Source organism: Rutidosis leptorrhynchoides, chromosome 4, assembly GCF_046630445.1.
Source record: "Rutidosis leptorrhynchoides isolate AG116_Rl617_1_P2 chromosome 4, CSIRO_AGI_Rlap_v1, whole genome shotgun sequence".
In the NCBI taxonomy this organism is placed as follows: Eukaryota; Viridiplantae; Streptophyta; class Magnoliopsida; order Asterales; family Asteraceae; genus Rutidosis; species Rutidosis leptorrhynchoides.
In genome coordinates this window covers 17,818,047-17,828,305 of record NC_092336.1, presented here as the reverse complement: position 1 = coordinate 17,828,305, position 10,259 = coordinate 17,818,047, and the positions used below count along the sequence as shown (strand labels likewise).

General features: G+C 28.7%; 1 long non-coding RNA gene across 4 annotated transcripts; it reads left to right on the top strand.

Annotated features, from left to right (window-relative positions):
- The first annotated feature begins 4,355 nt into the window (after positions 1-4,355).
- LOC139842724 (uncharacterized) lies at positions 4,356-7,725 on the top strand. 4 transcript variants are annotated; one of them, XR_011757450.1, is made up of 6 exons: positions 4,356-4,868; positions 5,073-5,908; positions 6,042-6,113; positions 6,606-6,716; positions 7,104-7,181; positions 7,479-7,725. It is a non-coding gene; the product is annotated as an uncharacterized lncRNA (long non-coding RNA). The 4 variants fall into 4 exon arrangements; XR_011757449.1 differs by having other exon boundaries at positions 4,356-5,908; positions 6,053-6,113; XR_011757447.1 differs by having other exon boundaries at positions 4,356-5,908.
- The last annotated feature ends 2,534 nt before the right edge of the window (positions 7,726-10,259 follow it).

Genomic DNA, 10,259 nt, shown 5'->3' with positions numbered 1-10,259 from the left:
AAGTTATGGAGGAATCTACGGAAGCTATCAGGCAAAGGTAACAATAACAGATACGCTAAGATATGAATTTTGTCTATACACTGTCTATGCAATAGAGGCAGTAAGACATGTCTAGACTTTAAGGATGATAAGCAAATAATTTTCAACACTAAATGATAAGCAAAACTTTTGACATGCAGACACGGTCGAAGTCCAGACTCACTAATGCATCTAAGCAACTATCAGTTAGACACACTAATGCAAGACCTGGTTCGCTAAGACCACCGCTCTGATACCACATGTAAAGACCCGTCATAATCCATAAGGAAGAATACAATAACATATGATTACATCGCGATGTACTTGACCTCTATATGATACATTTTACAAACATTGCATTCATTTTTGAAAGACAAACTTTCATTACATCGAAAGTTGACGGCATGCATACCATTTCATAATATATCCAACTATAATTGACTTAATAATAATCTTGATGAATTCAACGACTCGAATGCAACGTCTTTTGAAATATGTCATGAATGACTCCAAGTAATATATTTAAAATGAGCAAATGCACAGCGGAAGATTTCTTTCATACATGAGAATAAACATGCTTTAAAGTGTCAACCAAAAGGTTGGTGAGTTCATTAGTTTAACATAAATAATCATTTTCATCATTTTAATAGACCACAAGAATTTCATTTCCCAGTTCTCATAAATATACGTCCCATGCATAGAGACAAAAATCATTCATATGGTGAACACCTGGTAACCGACATTAACAAGATGCATATAAGAATATCCCCTATCATTTCGGGAAATCCTTCGGACATGATAAAAACAACATCGATGTACTAAAGCATCCGGTACTTTGGATGGGGTTCGTTAGGCCCAATAGATCTATCTTTAGGATTCGCGTCAATTAGTAGACTGGTTTACTAATTCTTAGGTTACCAAGCAAAAGGGGCATATTCGGCTTCGATCATTCACCCATATAATGTAGTTTCAATTACTTGTGTCTATTTCGTAAAACATTTATAAAAATTGCGCATGTATTCTCAGCCCAAAAATATAAAGGGTAAAAAGGCAAATGAAACTCACCATACAATATTTTGTAGTAAAAATATTCATACGACGAAACTGAACAATGCAGGGTTGACCTCAGATTCACGAACCTATATCCATTATATATATATTAAAACATATAATCGTAATCGAATAATTTCATTTTTATATCTTATTTATCTTTTGTATATATATATATATATATATATATATATATATATATATATATATATATATATATATATATATATATATATATATTCAATTTGTATATATATTCAAATTACTTATTATCTATATAGTTACATTAATATATATATATATATATATATATATATATATATATCCGATTAATATTATATATAAAATAGATATTAATTTGTTATATATGTATATCTATGTAAAAGTCATTAATATCATTAATACATACTTATATTTATTGTTACTTATAAATGTTTTTATATGCGTAATGTTTATTTGGTAAAATAACATTAATAATAGTAATAAAAATTGTATCTGATTATAATGATAATATTAATAATAACAATACTAATAATAATAATATTTATAGCAAATTTTTATTACTAATAATAGTTAGGTTATTAATTTTAATAATATAATAATAATGATACTCATATTATTAATATTAATACCTATAATTATCTAATTATATTGATCATAATGATAATAACAATAATGATACATAATGATAATACTTAATAAATTTAGAATGATATTAATACTAATATTTATGAAAATAATAGTAACTTATATTATTTCCATAACAATAATAATAATATTCATAATTGTATCTAATATTATGATAATAAATGATAATTCTTACAAATACACTTATATTAATAATATTACTATTAGTAATTATAATACATGTATCAATAACAATAATTATTAAGTATGAAAATAATAATAACATTAATAATAATGATAATAATAATAATAATGAAAATGATATTATAAATAATACTAAATATTAAACTACCTTAAAATGCTAAAAAGAGAGTAAACTGCCCGGGCCGGGACTCGAACCCGCAACCTCCCGCTCACACCCCAACACTTTGACCAGCTGATCTATCATGTTTTTCCTGATATATACCCGTTTTATTTTTATTTAACCCATCTAGCAGTGATCTATCTATCTTCTTCTTCTTCAAAATCAATCGACCCAAGCCAATCCAAAATACAACGAATAAATCTTTGGGTTTAGGGATTAAAATAGATACATAATCAATTAATGGGTAGTTAAATGGATTGGAAAAAGAAAAAAAATATAAAAGAAATCGAAGGTTGCTGTGCTACGGTTTTTACAGAAAAAATAATAATTTGATTTTTGAATTCGAGAATGTAATAGACTATGATTACAACATAAAGTAGGTTTCAAATACCTCCTATAAACTTTACAAATTATCAATTTAACTTGAATTGAAACGAATATCGCGAATTCTATTGATGAACAAAGGTTGACTTTTAAATTCAACAACTTTGACCCACAAATTTGAAATCGTTTTTAGGAATTGAAGGCTGAAACAATGGAGAAAGTTTGCTTACAACATTCCTAGCAAAACTACATTAAAGGATTTTTAAATTAAAATCGAATTCGAGGTTTCACCAAAAAGTGATTTACTCAGAGTGTCGAGCTGTTTGTTTGTTTTTTTTTTTAATTTTTATGTTTTTGATTCTCAATGGCAGTAGATAAATTATATAGCATGATTAGGTACATGATTTAACAGTTAAAATTCGATCCTAATTGATTTTTGAAATCGACGTTTATTGATTTATGAGACAAGAAGTCTTGTGCAGAACAAGAAGATAAAAAAAAATTATATACAGCAGATGGGGATTTAAAACAGAAAAAGGTGATCCTAATTTGATTTATGAAAGTGAGTCCTAACAAATTTTGGTTATATGTGCTTAAAAGAAAATCGATTAATTGGACTATCAAACAAGGAATAAAGTAGATGAAGTGATGGTGTACTGAATCATCTCCACTTTCTTTCTTTTTTTTGTTTTGATTATGTAATTAAGATTAATAATTAATATGTATACTAATAATAAAAATAATATCACTAATACAAATAATAATAATAATTATATGTATTAATAGTAATAATGAATAGTAATGATTTTAATAGTAATCAAATGATAATAATATTAATTTTATAAAATTATTTTATTTTCTAATATCCATAATGATCATGTTTGTAATTATAATAAAAGAATATACTAATAATCATTCCTAATAATAATATCAAATAATACAGTGTAATAGCAAGTATTGATATGATACTGTCAACAATAAAGATAATGGAAACTTTTAATAAAAAGATCGATTTAATAATTATAAATATTAATGATAAACATAATAGAAATAATAATAATAGTATTATTAATGATACTGATAGTAATGCTAAAAATAATAATAATTTTTACCTATCAAATTTCATATTTATATGTTATATATAATACTATTATTGATTTTACTAACAATATTTATTTTAATAAAAGTAATATCATTAATAGCATTTTAACTTGCAGTTAAATTTAATATATTAATATTACATATTATTACTCTTGTATAATATATTACATATTTAATTCTAATGATTTAATTACATTTTAGTATTTTCAATACCTATATATATATATATATATATATATATATATATATATATATATATATATATATATATATATATATATATATATATATATATATGTGTGTGTGTGTGTGTGTGTGTGTGTGTTTGCATGTTTATTTACACACAATTGTTCGTGAATCGTCGGGAACTGGTCGAAGGTCAAATGAATCCATGAAAATAGTTCACAGTTTCTAAGACTTCAACATTACAGACTTTGCTTATCATGTCGGAATCATTCATAGATTAAATTTAAATTTGGTCGAAAATTTTTGGGTCGTCACACTCAATACTCATATTCTTACCAACGGGGAGCCCAAGGTAAGTAAACGGAAGTTCACCTACTTTACAACCAACACGAGAGGACAAACCAACCACGAATTCCTTCACAATGCCTAAACCATACAACACACTTCCTCCTTCGTTATAAATTATATTATATTATAAATATATTCATTAGAGCACAAAGGTTTTTACTATTCACTTCATTTTTTTATTTGTTATAAATATATTCATTAGAGCACAAAGGTTTTTACTATTCACTTCATTTTTTTATTCGAAAAGGGTAAATCCATCATTCTAACCCACCCTTCAGTCCAAATGCTTCTCCATGTTTCCAAATTCTGCCATATTTTCTCCTTTCCACCAGAAGTTTCTGGCGATGTCATCGCCCAGGGTTTGATTCATCCCTCAAAATTAAAATTGGTTCCAGAATAGTCTAATAATAATCACCACCATCGCTCACTCTGGAATTCTTAATAACCCCAGAAGGTTATCGCGCCTCTACATAGCCTCCATCACCTCCAATGCTTCCATCGCCTCCAATGCTTCCATCGCCGTCGCCATCACCGTATCCGTCGCCATCCCCGTTGTCTTTTCTGCCTGTACCTCTGTCCGTCGTAGCTAACGTGATCGTCTCCTCCGTAGTATATCAGATAAATCTTTGCTTCATTATGAATAATTTGTAAATTTTAGGGTTCCAGATTTTTAGATTAAATTATCTGCTCTTTTATTGATCGGTTTCATATTTTGATTTATTGTATGTTTGCTTTATTTTTCGATAAATTTTATTATTGATTTATGTAACCGTAACAGCATAGCAAGGTTCGTATTGTGTATGGCTGCAAGTTGGATTGACCAAAAGTTATATTTTAATGATTAGTTAGGGTAACCCTCAATTTCCCTCTATTTAAAATATTTTGTCGCTATACATTGTCATACTAAAGATGTACTTAATATTTTGGTAAGAAATTTAAGTTGCTTTAGGTTGGTAGTGTTGGTTATTATCTTTATGTCTATGTCAAGTTATAACCGTTTTTGTTAATATTGGTTAGATTATTGTTAAACACATGAATGACATTGATCGTGCAGCTGCTGGATAGCTTATTTTGAGCTCAAGGATCTTCAAGTAAGATTCACTTATCATTACGATATCATTAACACGCGTAATTTTGGTTTATTATATTAATTAGTCGGTGTTTTTATATGTGTAATTACAAAATGTCATTTTAGATTAAATGAATAATGATTTAATGATTTTAGGGCTTCCAATGATGATGGTATGATGGTCAGTTAAAGGACATCTTTTTTAATTTGAGTTCTTTCTTCGTATTATCGTTTACTTAAATGAATGCATATATATACATAACATACTAACTTTTTGGTATTAATATTCATATATATATTAGTGTACACATTTGATGCCACCTTTCAAAAGCTGATCGCCTTGAGGTTTAGAAGCTTTGTGGAAGACGGGTTTCGAGTCTGCAAGTTTTGATTGAGTTTTACGTATTACTTTACTTAAAATACATAGCACTTTGCTTTCTTTGAAATTATGATTATTATGAATATAAGGTCACTAATTGTGAACGTGGTTTGATTCCTTTGTTTGTTTAATCAAAGCCCACCTTATTTTAATTAAGTTGAGTTTCTGTAACAGTACTTTGCAGGGAGACCACCAACGACGTCAATCGTCGTTGCTCTAACCACCACTGTCGTTGTTTCAGCTCCCGCCTTTAACTTTTTCATTTACCGTATGTTTTTTCCCCAAAATGTGTTTGTTGATTTTATCCTCTCCGTCGGTTGTTCCAGGGTTAGGTTAGGTGGTGTTTTCTTCACCACCGCTCTAGGGTTTCGTTGGTTTAATCCGGATGATTAAATACACATGCCTTCTTCTTCTTCATACAGTCGTTACAGTCAACGATAAGGTATCTTGCGATTCCCGATTTCTTTAAATTTTTAGTAGCTAATTTTTCGATTGTAGCCGATTATACTAACGTTGGATAGTAAAAAATTAGGTATTTCGAAGTTTAAAAGTTATACAGATTTTGTATTTGGAAGGGATTTTGTAGGTTTGCTGATTTTGGTTAATTGCCGTGAATTGAAACTCACTTTAAGCCATCATTATAACAGGTAAATTGTTTCGATACATTTGTACTTCTTTTTTGTTCTAACTATTTTAAAGTTTTTTTCGTCTTTATTTAGTTTTGTAACGTTATTATTTTAGGTCACGTATATTGACTTTCATAATCACTATTGTGTAGGTATTTAAATTCTGTTGTCTTACCAGTTGCACTAATTATTTGTAAGAATGGTATTTAGTGTTTACGTTTGCAACTTATAATATGTGTATTAGTTGATGTGTTGTCTATTTGTCAGTAATGTATGCATATAGTTAACAATTTTGTGTTGTATTAACTTACAAATTTAATTTTTATAATGTCCACCTAATTTAGTGTCTAAAGTTAAAAGTTTAACCAGTTATGTATACAAATTATATTGCTTTCTCATCAGCTGCAAGTTGTTTCACGTTTTTTTTGGTTGAATTTCTAAGAGGAGTGAATTAGAGAAGGGCATCACTGCAAAGATTGTTTACTACATTAATGACACATTATTTTTCTGTAGGTGATAGAGTTCCACCAGCTTACAAAAACAAACATTATGCTCTAGCCAACTAACTACAGAATATGCAACCTGCATCCAAATATTGCAGCTGACACATAAAAGAAAGGGAAGGTATGGAAGTTATGTATTATTAGTTATATTGTACTTTTACATCATTAATTGTAGAACAATAGTTTTTTGATGACATAATGTCAAATAGAAGAAGACTGAAAAAGATAACAACTAGAGTGATGTTTCTGGTGACCAATCGGGGAGTATCGACTCCGATTTTATTTTCCCGTTATTATCCTCTACGCAAATAGCCAACTTGTGTCTACGAATGTTAGTGTTGTAGATGTTGGTACTGTTTTTACTTATTTCTTTGGTCGATCGTTACGTGCCACCTCCATTAATCGCAAATGCTGCTATGGTTCATATATATTTTTACTTTCTAAATGAGTCTTGATTTATTTTTTATTTTTACTGACGTTGGCAAAAATTTTTATGGTTTTGTATCAGGTAATCGTTTAATGTCAACTGCTGAAATTCAGGCCAAAATTGACGATCTGGATTTTGATTTGTGTTGCTAAAGCCTAGGTATGTCGATACTCATGTATGTCACATATACATATGTTACATATACATGTCACATATACATATTACATTACATTTATATTTATGTAAATTTAATGGTCGTCACATATTACATGACATACATATTATAGTACATATATATTTATATAAATTCAATGGTCTTAATTGGGGAGAAAATTTAATTTGTTGTCTGCACATCCATGTTTTGTTTTAACAATTTAAAATTATTATGCCGACTGTTCTTCAAAATTATTAATTGAGAGAGCTGTTATAAACTGTTTTTTTCTTTTTCTTTTTCAGGTTGTATGCAAAGTTGCAATTGAAGTTGAAATCAAATATCCTTAAACGCATCACCTAAATAAGACCAAGGTTGGCCACAATTGAAGTTATGTAACGTTTCATTAGTCTGCGCCAATATTGAATGACTGTGTTAGTAGCATTTTTGAATGCATTGTGTACACCTTTATAAACACTTCCGATATTAACTAACGAGAACCACTTTACCGGTGCAACACATATGATAAATTCAGTACGAACATAATATATACAGGTGGCCGCCGCAACGCGCGGACGACCACATGCTTGTTTAGATTAAAAAATACACAAAAATAAATAAGTAATATAATTTAATTAAATAATAATAATAATTACCAAAAGATATCACGGGAAACGAGTCGAACTCGAGAGGAGCTCGAACTTACATGATATCAAATGATCCAATCTCGAGCTCTATGAATTTTAAACGAGCTCGAACTCAGCTCAGCTCGTTTACACTCATACAAAAGAGTTCATACAAAAGAGTTGGAGAATGAAGTACCCCAAATTCAGGGTTCTCATATTAATTTTAAGAGACATGTTCAATAAGTAAAAAGTATGTCTTTTGTATATACGAAATTTATTCATACAAATAAGAATAAGTTTAATAATGTCAAAAAATATCATAAGTAATTGCATAAATTAAAACAACTAACGGGTGTAGAAAATGAAAGTATCAAATAGTTATGTCTGGTGGTGTACCTGTTTGGCATAAAGATATTTCAGATTAAAGTTTATCTTTCGATATTTATACTGATCATTCCTGACTATATGAGGATTGGATAAGGTATTCCTTGTCACTAACTTTCACTAAATCATTTCGTTAAATACAAAAAAGCTAGGATTAATTGGTCCGTGTGGTTGCAAAACCCATTGGACACTATGTAAGTTTTGTTGCACGTTTTTTTTTTTTTTTTTCTAGCTTCTTGCTAGGATTTTTTTTATCTTAATAAAATCTTCTGCTGTTCCAAAAAAAAAAAAATCATTTCGTTAAATTAAAATTTTGAAGGGTAACATGACCTTTTCACCATTCGTTCTAGTTCCCAACTCAACTACTTATATAATCCATATTGACTATAAATAAAGAGATTGGCAATTAATATAACAATTAATCTATCAAGTTTATATTTTCCCGAAGAGCATGAGAAGACATGTAAAACAAAATTCTTGTACTTGGAATCTTGGATTAATAGATTTGGAAGTAGTATATCCAATATCAATAACGAAGGAATAAATACAATAAATCCAGTTATGTAATTGCTATCCTCATTTTTTCTTGGATGAACATATAATTGTCTTCATAAAGGTTATCGACGAACTTACTGCATTGGATTAATTGATCTTTAACTTCTCAAACATGTTTTTTTATTACATTTGCACTATGGCTTGAACTTATAATTAAGTTAAAAGAAATAGAAACTTGTCTTGTAATTCACATTTAACATAATAGTTTAATGAAAGTTGATGATAAGGACTATCACTCTGCAATTTTTATATAGCCAGGGATGATCTGTACAATTTCTAGTAGATAGGGATCAATGATATAATTTAGTGTAAACAATAGGGACTATCGGTGTAATACTCTAAGTTATAATTATAAAAACAAATACCATCTCCATTCCATTTTAACAATCCACTATTGAATTTTATTTTATTTTTTTAAAAAAAAACTGACACTAAATTAAGTTTTTATGTTATATAATACTAGAAAAAGGTTATATTAGTGAAAATAAATTTTTTATTCAATTCATTCATATAAGTTACATAAAATATTATATAACAAAAATAAAAAAATTAAAGTCAAAATTAAAAAAACTTTAGAAAGTCAATAGTTGACAATTATAATGAAACAGGAGAAGTAATACTTGTAGGAAACAATTGTATGTAGATTTATACAAATAATACTCAGTACATACTTTTTATGATATATAAAGTTTTAAGGTTTAAAAACTATATAATATAAAAGCTGGAGATGTTTTTAAACGATTATAAAGAGAATGGATTAATAATAATAATAATAATAATAATAATAATAATAATAATAATAATAATAATAATAATAATAATAGTAACAGTAATAGTAATAATAATAATTGTAATAATAATAATAATAATAATAACTAGTCCTGGTCTGGCCCGCGCGATGCGGCGGGAACTTTCGGCCTGCGTATTCATAGCGTTGTGTATTTACAGAGGGGAACACGACCCATGTATTAAGCGTCGTTGTTGATGTTGTCGTCTTTACTGTTTTTTAAAATCTGTCCGGTCGAACGTAGTTAGTTTCGTTTTGTTGATAAAATTATTTCGAGTCTGACGTTGCTGGCAAAAAAATATAACTCGCGGCGAGCAGGAAGATACGGGCTGTCGTTGTTTTTAGCGTTTTTTAAAAAGTGTCCGTTTCAAACGTACTTTTTATCGTTTTGTTCATAAAATTATTTCGAGTATGACGTTCATGTCGAAAAAATTTAACTCGCGGCGAGCGGAGAGATAAGGGCTGTCGTTTTGTTTAGCGTTTTTTGAGAAGTGTCCGTTTCGCGTATAGTTAGTCCCGTTGGGTTCGTAAGATTTTTTCGAGTTAAAAGGTGGTCTCGAAAAAATTTAACTCGCGCCGAGCGAGAAGACAGAGCCCGTTATAAATTTTGGTGGAATTATTTTCTTTTATTTTAATAAAATTAGATATTTACACTTTTTACCCCTGAGAAAGTGAGGGGCCGTTGTGTAAATATAGCCAAAGATGAGGGATCAATTATAATGTGAACGGAAACT